The sequence below is a fragment of the Camelina sativa genome, chromosome 17 (assembly GCF_000633955.1).
Source record: "Camelina sativa cultivar DH55 chromosome 17, Cs, whole genome shotgun sequence".
Lineage (NCBI taxonomy): Eukaryota > Viridiplantae > Streptophyta > Magnoliopsida > Brassicales > Brassicaceae > Camelina > Camelina sativa.
The window spans coordinates 20,587,238-20,598,721 of record NC_025701.1 but is presented as its reverse complement, the minus strand read 5'-3'; positions in this window follow the sequence as shown (position 1 = coordinate 20,598,721).

The following is an 11,484-nucleotide window of genomic DNA, read 5'->3' as shown; positions in this document are numbered from 1 at the left end:
TTTTTTTTTTTTTTTTTTTTTTTTTGAAATTTTTTTTGTTGTTGTAATCGATCATTTTGAAAAATGGATTTTTTCTCTCTCGGCGATTCCTCTGGCGATCGCCTTCTTCCTTCTTTCAAATTGATTTCTCCGATCGAAATTTTGATCAGGAGTTTCTTTCCGACCACGGAATCTTGCAATTATGGTTTGGGATTTCATGTAGGCGGTTTATTTCTGTCAGTTTCTGTTGACAGTTTGTTTCTCCCAACTTTCACGGGAGATAACCGTCAATATAAACCGTCATGGGCATCTTATAAATCCATAAATTTCCCACGCTTTCCCTCTATCATCTTCTCAAAACCTTATGTTCTTCCCATTCCATTACCAACAATGAGCGACAATATCCGCAAATCCGTTCAGGATCTTGATTTGGGCATTGATGATGCCCCAATTTCACTTCCACCGGAGTTTCTCAATCGAGCAATCTCTGTCAATCGGCACACTTTGGTCGTTACTCCAGTCAATCCACGGAAGCAGAATCTGCGAGCCCTCATACGCCAAATGCCACGGGTTTGGGGTTTCCCCGATGAATGTGTCGGACGGATTCTCGATGGAAGGCGAGCACAATTCCGATTTCAGTCTGAGGACTCTCTGAATCTGGTGTTGCATAGGGGTCCCTGGTCTTTCAACGATTGGATGGTAACCACCCACCGCTGGTACCCAAACATAAGTGATGCTAACATGAAGATTATACCTTTTTGGGTACAAATTCAAGGTATTCCTACACTTTGCTTAACCAATGATACGGCTAGGTGGGTAGGGAACAAACTAGGTTATGTTTCTGATGTTGATTACAATGAGAATGAGATGCAAGTGGGGGCTGTTCGTGTTAAGATAAATTGGAACATAGATGATCCCCTGCGTTTTCAAAAGAACATTCAATTCATTGCTGATGAGAATATAGTAATCAAGTTTTGTTTTGAGAGACTGCGTAATTTCTGTACGAGATGTGGGTCACTCAAACATGATGTGAAGGAATGCTCTCTTGGCTTTGATGATTCTGAACCAGAGGATTCTGACAATGACAGTGATGGTGAGAACCACAAGGATGGTGATAAGGATATGTCCGAGGCAAATACATTACCTTCAGTGGACCCTGCAACCCTCATCCCGGGTTTGCAAATGCCACCACCTTCAATTGGTCATGTTCAGGGGTATGGCACACACACCGGGGTTAACAAGAATCTACCAAGTGTTTTCGTGGATAAAGACTTAACGGTTGAGCGTATCCGCTACTTGAATGCTAAGTTCGCAGGACGTTTTGCTACTCATAACCACTCGCAGAACCTTCTTGATGACATATCTGACAATGCACAACCGGAATTTGTTTTCATGAAGCGTAAGCGAGTACAATTCGAGAGTTCTTTCAACAAAGCAGAAGCGGCTGAGGAGTTGGTGGTCCTGAATCAACTTCGACAAAAGACTCAACGCACTGTTTCAATGGACTCATATTCAGTGAATAAAGGTTTCGACGGAGGCGCGGAGGGCCCAGTACCCCCAGAGTTTCCAATATGAAGATACTTTCATGGAATTGTCAGGGTGTAGGTCCTTCTTTAACTTCTTCTCGTTTAAAAAAACTCTGTTTAACTACTAAGTGTGATATTCTCTTTCTCTCTGAAACTTTAAATCAAAATGCTGTAATAACTAAACTTAAGTGTGATTTAGGATTTTCTAATGCTTTTATTCAACCCCCTCAAGGTAGGAGTGGAGGTTTATGTTTATTTTGGAAAGACAATGTTGTCTTGTCCTTAATCTCACAAGATGAGAGACTTATTGATGTAACTGTTGACTATAATAATATTAAGTTCTACTTGTCTTGTGTGTATGGCCATCCTAATCCTAGTGAAAGACATGTATTGTGGGAACGCTTTGAACATATGACACTTTCACGTACTTTACCATGGTTACTGATCGGAGATTTTAATGAGATAAAAAGCAATCGCGAAAAAATAGGTGGACCATCTCGGGAGGAATGGACCTTCAGAAATTTTAGACACATGATTGCGGTGTGTGATCTTGAAGACATACGTTCAAGAGAGAATAATTTCTCATGGGTTGGTGAAAGACACTCCCATACAATACAATGCTGTCTTGACAGAGCAATGTTCAATTCACCGGGAGCTGCAATCTTCCCAAATGCAGAGGTTCAGTTTTTAGATTTCGCAGGATCCGATCACAGGCCCATTTTGCTCGACTTAAATGACATAGTAAGGCATAAAAGACGTATATTTCAGTTTGATAGACGTCTACTAGAGGTACCAAACTTCCAGGATACGGTCAAGGAAGGCTGGCTAGCTGCTAATGATGAGTCAGACATCCCAATAACAGAAAGAATCAAGAACTGCAGACGAAGTATGGCCAACTTAAAACGCGAACATCAAGTAAACTCAGAGGAACGAATTGTCAACCTTCAAGCTCGTTTAAACTTTGCAATGGAGAGTCTAAANAGTTTGGTAGCAAAAAGAAGGAAATGTTTGAGTATATTGTCGACAGGATCAAGAAACGCACTAATGGCTGGACAGCAAAGAAGCTATCTCCTGCAGGCAAAGAAATAATGTTAAACTCAGTGGCTTTATCAATGCCGGTCTATNTTGGATTACATCTATCTCGGATGAACAAGGCAATCTATATCAAGGAGACAAGGAGATTGGGGATCATGCACAAAGTTTTTTTTACAAATATATACGCAACTGCAAACCATCATGTCTCACCCTCTGTATTTGCGGACTTCAAGCCAAACGTATCTGAGGAAGCAAATAACAGTCTTACAAGAGCTTTTAGTAATGAGGAGATTTATAATGCCGTTTGTTCCATAGGTGATGATCGTGCTCCGAGACCGGATGGTCTCACAGCCAGGTTTTATAAAGCATGTTGGGGAACAGTCGGACCACAAGTAACAAGTGAGGTACACTCCTTTTTTGAGACTGCAGTAATGAAACAGAGCATAAATCACACAAATATTTGCATGATACCAAAGATAGACAATCCCTAAACTCTCTCGGATTACCGACCCATAGCCTTATGTAATGTCCTATATAAGATAGTCTCTAAATGCTTGGTGCAACGCTTAAAACCACACTTGAATGACATAGTCTCGGACTCTCAAGCTGCTTTCATCCCGGGACGATTAATCCAAGACAATGTAATGATTGCACATGAAGTTATGCATGCATTAAAAGTCAGAACTCGAGTCTCACAGACTTACATGGCTGTAAAAACAGATGTCACAAAAGCCTATGACCATGTCGAGTGGAATTTCCTGGAAACAACTTTACAACTTTTTGGTTTTTGTCCAAAATGGATAAATTGGATCATGGCGGTAGTAACAACAGTTAACTACTCAGTCCTAATTAATGGAGCTCCTTATGGTTTTATTCAACCAACGAGAGGTATTAGACAGGGAGACCCTCTGTCACCGTACCTGTTCATACTATGCTCGGATATACTAAGTCACTTAATATCATCAAGTTCTCGAGAAGGAAATCTTTGTGGTATTCGGATTGGTAATGGTGCTCCAAGTATTACTCACTTGCAATTTGCTGATGATTGCCTATTCTTTTGCAAAGCTAATAAGAAAAACTGTCAAGCATTGAAAGATGTTTTCGACATATACGAATATTATTCGGGACAAAAAATAAATACATCGAAATCTATGATCACATTTGGGAGTCAAGTATATGGAACTACCCAACAACGCCTGAAAGTGATCCTAGACATCCCTAATCATGGTGGAGGTGGCAAGTATTTGGGTCTCCCGGAGCAGTTTGGTAGCAAAAAGAAGGAAATGTTTGAGTATATTGTCGACAGGATCAAGAAACGCACTAATGGCTGGACAGCAAAGAAGCTATCTCCTGCAGGCAAAGAAATAATGTTAAACTCAGTGGCTTTATCAATGCCGGTCTATGCTATGTCATGCTTTAAACTACCATTAGGAATCACCACTGAAATTGAGACCCTGTTAATGCAATATTGGTGGGAAAAGAGTTCAAATAAAAGAAGCATACCATGGATTGCTTGGAAAAAATTACAGTGTTCAAAAAGAGAAGGGGGATTAGGATTTAAGGATCTTGCAAAATTCAATGATGCCCTTTTGGCAAAACAAGCATGGAGGTTAATACAATACCCTAATTCTCTTTTTGCGAAAGTGATGAAAAACAGATACTATCGTGATGAGTCTATACTCGATGCTAAACAAAGAAAGAAACAGTCCTACGGATGGTCGTCTATTTTAATCGGTCTAGATCTTATTAAAAAAGGTTCTAGATACATTGTGGGGGATGGTAAGACTATCCGTATCGGGGAGGATAATTTCCTTGAAGTTCATCCACCAAGATTAGTCCAAACCTCACCAGTACAATCATCGACAACACTTGATCATTTCATCATTAAAACGGGTGATTCTCGGACATGGGACAATCAAAAACTACTAAAATCAGTTCAACAGTCGGAACAAGAGATGATTAAAAACATCCACCTCTCTTAAGATGAATATTCAGATAAACTCATTTGGAATTATACTCGCTCCAGGGATTATACTGTAAAATCTGGTTACTGGTTCATCACACACTATCCCTTTGATCCAGGAGATATCCCAAATATCCCTCATGGTTCAGTGGAACTAAAGAATAAAATTTGGAAGCTAAGGTTACAACCAAAGATCAAACATTTTATGTGGCGTATATTATGTCAAGCTATACCAGTCACTACACGGTTACGATCACGAGGTATGAACATTGATCCTTTATGTTCACGGTGTCGTCAAACAGAGGAGTCAATCCATCATGCTCTATTTTCTTGTCATTTTGCCATAATGTCATGGAGACTTTCCGGTACTGTTTCTTTAAACACTTCTCACCTACCTTCAAGTGTAGAGGATGTCATTGACCAACTGCTATCATTCCAATCACAAACAACCAATTTACATGATTCTCTGTTGCCCTTTGTTCTGATATGGCGCATTTGGAAAGCAAGAAACAATCAAGTTTTCAATAATTTTCGTGAAAGTGCGTCGAAAACAGTTTTAATGTCAAAGTCGGACACAAAAGAATGGATTAACACCTTAAAGAACACATCGTCCTTACTACCTGCAACACACCGAAACATAAGTACTTGGTTACCGCCAACTCAACCGTATTTGAAATGCAATTTTGATGCTAGTTTTGACTATCAGACACATCAGGCAACAGGAGGATGGATGTTTAGGAACCATCAAGGTGAACCAATAGTATGGGGAGCAACTAAACTACACAATGTACGATCTCCACTAGAGGCAGAGACAAAAGGATTGCTTATAGCGATTCAACAAGCATGGATTCGTGGTTATCAAGCAATTATCTTTGAAGGAGACTGTGAAATTCTGATTAAAATTGTAAATGGTTATACTATGGATGTCTCCTTAACAAATCTTCTGCATGACATAAGAGCTTGGTCTTCCAAAATAGGGCAAATTTCATTTACTTTCACAAAGAGAGAATGTAATAGGGTGGCACATGCCTTAGCTAAGAATGGATGTATAAATTCTCAATATTACACTGACTCTGTTTTGAAGCCACCATAGCTGAGCAACTCTCTATGTAATGATCTTTGTTAATCAATATATATTACATTTGTGGAAAAAAAAAGATAAATGAAAAAAATAATTAAATTAACAAAAAATGGAAAATCAAAAGACTTCCAATAGAAAATTAGTATTTTAAAAGGTTTAAATTCAAATATTCGTAAACCTTTAATAATGATATGTTATTGATTCTGATTGTTTTGTAATTTTAATTTTTAATCTCTTCTAAAATTTAAGTAAGTGTATTCACATAAAGTTTATCCAGTATATATATGTATATTCATAAGGAAAATTAACTAATCACGATTAGCCATTTCACTAACTAAAATTCTTAAAATTTAAATACCTTTCTATATTAAGATATAAATAGAAACAAGGAATAACATTATACTAAATAAAAGTAGGAGCTATAAGCTTCTAAGGCTGTCCACCTAAGCTTTAAAAAAACCAATAGATATTCAACATGTCACTAATTAACATTTTTAGAAATTTACAAAATTTTATATATTAAGAATTATTTTAAGCAACCTATCAGGATTTGACATGTCATTCATTAACATTTTCTAAATTTCCAGAATTTTTTAGAAAAAGGAAAATTTTTAATATATGGAAATAAAAAAAACTATGTACGATATCTCACATTAGCTAGAAAATTTTTAGACGATGGTTCAAACCAGTATAAATAAGATTAATATGCTTCCAACAACGAATGAGCAGGAAAGTTTGATTTATCAGGCGTCCAAGTTTAAAAGTTTTATTCGGTTTGATCCAGCTTTTTATTTGATCAAACTAAAACTTTAAAAAGTTTCAAAAAATATTATAATATTAATTTTTTAAAATTTTTTAAATATTATAGATATTGAAAATTTTAAAAGCTCTTAGCCTTTAAAAAGTTTTTAAATATTATAATTTTAAAATTTTAATAGCTTAAAATATTATAAATATTGAAACTTTTTAAAAGGTTCAAATATTATATTCGAACCTTTTAAAAGTTTAAAATATTATAAATATTGAAACTTCTAAAAGTTTTAGCTTTAAAAAGGTTTCAAAATATTATAATTTTTAAATTTTAAAAATTTCTTAACATTTAAAAGGTCTTTAAAAAAATTAAAATTTATAAATTTTAAAAATTTGAAATATAATAAATATTGAAACTTTTAAAAGGTTCAAATATTAAAATATTTAAACTTTATAGAATGTTTTAAAATACTCCCTCTGTTTCATAATAAGTGTCATTTTTACACTTTACACACAAATTAAGAAAACATATTTAAATATCTCTTATACCCTTAAAATTGATATTGACTCTTGATATTCTTCAATGAATATGAGGTTAAAGTTGGAAATTTATGCTTAATATTACATTGAAAATCTAAAATGACACTTAATTTGAAACAAAAAAATCAGGCCAAAATGACACTCTTTGTGAAACAGAGGGAGTATTACAATTACTTAACCTCCATAAAAATTTTAAGATAGTATATATATACTAATAAAAAGTTGAAGCTATAAACTCATAGTGTCCATATAGGATTTAATAAAACCAGTAAGAATTAGATATTTTGCTAAGAATTTTTTTTGGAAATATAGTAGTAATCTATATTATTAAGATTTTTTTAGAAAAAAAAAATCTATAGAAATAAAAGAAATATGTACAACGTCCCACATCGAATAGAAAATTTTAGACAATGGCTGAGAACCATTATAAATAAAAATAATATGTTTATAACTTTAAATTTATCAGGTTTGCTTGATTTATGCTTATTTATCAAGTTTTCAAATTTAACAGTTATTTGATTTAGTTTAGCAAATTAATTTTTTAAAGGTTTAAATATTTATTATAGAATGTTTAGAAAAATTATAATACCTCCATAAAAATGTTAAAATATTATAACTATTTAAACTCTATAAAAAGTAAAAGTGTCATTAATATTTAACTCTAAAAATTTTTTTTACAGATAATTAAACTACATCTAAAGTTTGAAATATTTTAAATATTTAATATGTTTTAATAATTTAAAAGTTTAAGAATTACGAAATATTATATATCAATTTTTTTAATATCTTGAAACTATCTTACTTATCTCCGTTTGTGCTTTATATCTCTTATGAGCTGTAAAACATGTTTTCCGTATCACTTTACAGATGATTTGATACTTTTGCAGTAAAATTTTTATTTTTAAGTCGAAGAAAGAAGGATTGACGTTGAAAGACCTTGATTTGATGTTATTTGAGTTTAAAGAAGAAGGATCGACGAAAAACACAAATATTGTTTTTACTATATATGTGTTCATATTACTTTCTGTGCAAGTAAGGATTTTGGTTTGAGAAGTATATGGATGAAATTATCAATAATTGGGTGCATGTGTTGACTATGCTGGTTTTCATGAATTGTACAATTTTTATGAGAAAAAAATGATTTTGGTCTTGGAGTTTGATGGGTTAACAAGTTGTGTGTTAGTCTAAAAAAAAAAGGTTTTTTCAGTGAAAGAATGTGAAAAAGTTGAAAAGGAAGAACAAAAAGAAGAGTATAACAAAGAACTGAACGGTAAATGTAACGATGACAATTGGTATAAAATTTGACAATGAAAATGACAAGAAAGAATATGAAGAATAAGAAAACATTAAATAAAAAATACGAAAACAGAGGTGATAGTGATCAATTAAATATGAAAAAGGAGATAAATTCATGATTATAAAATTGTTTCATTTTTCTGGTGGCCAAAGAAATGGTTTAAGATATGTGAGGTCACCAGTTTGATCCGCCTCGCCTGGATGTCGAGTTAGATTCATGATTTTTTTATCAGATTTGATTTTAGAACACAACTGATTTTTATATTTTTAAAAATTGTGTATATGAAATTTATTTTTTTCCTTAATAGTAATTTTAGGGGGGTGTATTGAAACAATGATTTTGGAGGATTTCATGGAATTTAGGAAATTTGGAATTTTGATTGATTTTAGGGAAGTTGATATGATTTATGGGAAAATTCTTTCAAATCCCACCTAAACCATGAGATTTGGATTTCTGTATTTTTAACTAAACGAATTCTCTCAAATCCTCCAGAATCCCCAAAACTTATTAAAATCTAAATCCACGAACTGTTTTGAATAACAGTGGATTATAAAGTAGATTTTTAAATCATCCGTTCAATAACAGTGGATTTCAGAAGACTTTTTAAAATCTATGATTGAATAACATAGGATTTGTAACTTTTATACAAATCACCTAAAATATCAAGTTGAATACTTCTGTAAGATAATATTTCACTACCTCATCAATCATATATAATTTTTATCAAAATATATCAAACTACGCGTGGATTCAAAACCTAGTATATGAAAAAGATAAGTGCAAACTTAAATAAACAAATAACACACTTCACAACTTTTTTGCTTTCATTCCGAGTTAGAAGCCGTGAAGACTTTCTTTTTTGCCAAACCAACACAGTTCACAGCTGTCTTGCTTCTTTGTCATTCTGCTCTTCGGGAGTTTCTAACTCATATCCTCTCATTTCAAGGTTCCACTCCAGGCCATATTAAATGTCTTGCTCGCCTCCTCTCGAGATAATTAATTAGTTTCTTGATCAGGCTATCTTCTCCATAAACTCAGCTTTGGATCTTTCTATATATCCTCTTGTGCTTCCAATCCGTCAATCTCGTCAAATGCAAATGGAATGAGTCCAAAAGAAAACCAAGATACCACAAGCTCTCTTGAAATATCAAAATGCAAGAAAATACAATTGGACATTTAATGCAACAATGAAAATTACATGAGAATCAATTGGGGAACTCGGTGGGTATTTTAGGAGTGAGCGTGGACTGCGGCAAGACTATTCTTCTTTCTATTCCTATTTGTTTATCATATGCATTGAAGTTCTCTCCAAGTTATTAGATAGGGTTACCGCCATTTCCTGCGTTGGATATCATCCACACTACAAGGCTCTCGGTCTCATTCACTTGAGTCTCGATGATGATTTGATGGTGCTTACAGATGGTAAAGTCCGGTCTATAGATGGTATTCTAAGGGTTTTTGAGGAGTTTGCTATGTTCTCCGGATTGAAGATTAGTTTGGAAAAATCTACTCTATATCTAGCTGTGGCATTACAGAGAGGCATGCCAACATGATATATGGGTCACTCCCTCTTCTCACTAAGAGGTTCACTAGAGCAGACTATCAACCATTATAAGATCAGATAAGGAAGCAAATCAGCTCATGGACCACTCGTTTGCTATTGTATGCAGGCAGGTTGAATTTGTTAGCTTCGGTGAGTATTGCAAATTTTTGGCTAGCTGCGTTTCAACTCCCTAAGGAATGTGATGTCTCTCTATTTTACATTTTGTTAACCATCTTTTTTTTCATGTTTTGCATTGTTAAGAGTATGTCCTTAGTATTTTTAGGTCCTTAACCTTAGATATTTGTATTTAAGTGTTTTAGGGTGTTGCATTGTTGCATTTTGGATGAAAATAGGTATTTTGGAGCTTAAAATGAGTAAAAAGAGGGATTAACGAGTTGCATCTATCACAAGGAAGGATCTGGTGTCATTTATGGGGTTTACACAAAAGGATTTGAAGCATCAAGAAGGAAAAGGGAGGCACCGGACCATACCACCCGACCATTGCCAAAGAGCACCCAGTCGAGTTAATGACAATACCCTCAAGGTCGACACTAATGAAGCTTTTCCATTAAGATTCAGCTTCTGAGTTCTTCATCAAAGTTAAATGGAATCAGGTTAGCTTTCCAATGGTTGTGATTTCAGGCCAATCGGACTTGCGGTTCAAGAGTTATTACTATTTTAGTGAACGTACATACATCCAGATCGAAGAATTGAATCACCCGATCGCCTATCCAACCATGCACCCAAAGTGGAGCTCGACCCTAGCCTCGTGTAGCATGCTTCAGATACTATATGGTGCGGCTAGGTCAATTGGTTTCCATATATAAATCACCTCCTAACCTATTTTCGAGAGGGAGGAGGCGAGAACCGTTTTTACACTTTTCTTGGAGCAAATTTTAGAACTTAGCATTTATTTTCCAGTTTTTTGTAGTTCTTTTAATTTGAATTCTGTTTACATTTTGCTATTGCTTCTTTATAATAAAACGTTTATCTCTTTTTCATCTTTCTGCTTATGCAATTTTTATTTCTTTATGGGTTTATGTTTGTTGCCATGAAATCTGAGTAGTGTACCAAAGTTTCTAGGGATGGGATAGGCTAGTAAGTCTTCTTAATCGATTATGATGTTTTAGATTGTTTGTTTTATGAAATTTCTCGTTTGGATTAGTGGTTTTAATGCTAGTTTCGAACCAAGAGGTTGAGATTAGATTCTAGGCATTTCCACACCGAGAGGTGCTCGATGAAATACCTGAATAAATTAATGCCAGATATTTACTCACTTAGGCTAAGAGATTATATGTGTAAGGAATTTTTTGATAATAATGGATTGGATTTTAATGCCTGCTTGGTCATGTTTGTCCAACGAGAGTTGGGTAAGGGAGTGATTAGGGTTGATTGTTTCTACCAAGAGAGTGGATTAGCAAGGTTTAGAAATTCATTGTGTAGGGAATAGATTGCTTGAGGCCCGTAAAACATTCTACGTTGATTAGGAATACTTATGAACCGATTACCCCATTCTTAGGAGCTTTCATATTTTGATTGTTTACAATTTTAATATCAACTCGACCACCAACCCGACCTGGTACTCGATCAGGTGCTTCGTGTGGTACCTCGAGTTGTTTTTCATTTTGTTCTTATTTTCTTGTTACCCGATCCCCTACTCGATCTGGTCATCATGTACCCTGGTTGTGTAGTTTTATTTCGTTCTTTTTATTTATGTTCATTTTAGGTTGTTGGACAAAACCCTCATTATTGCTTGGCTTGACTTGCATT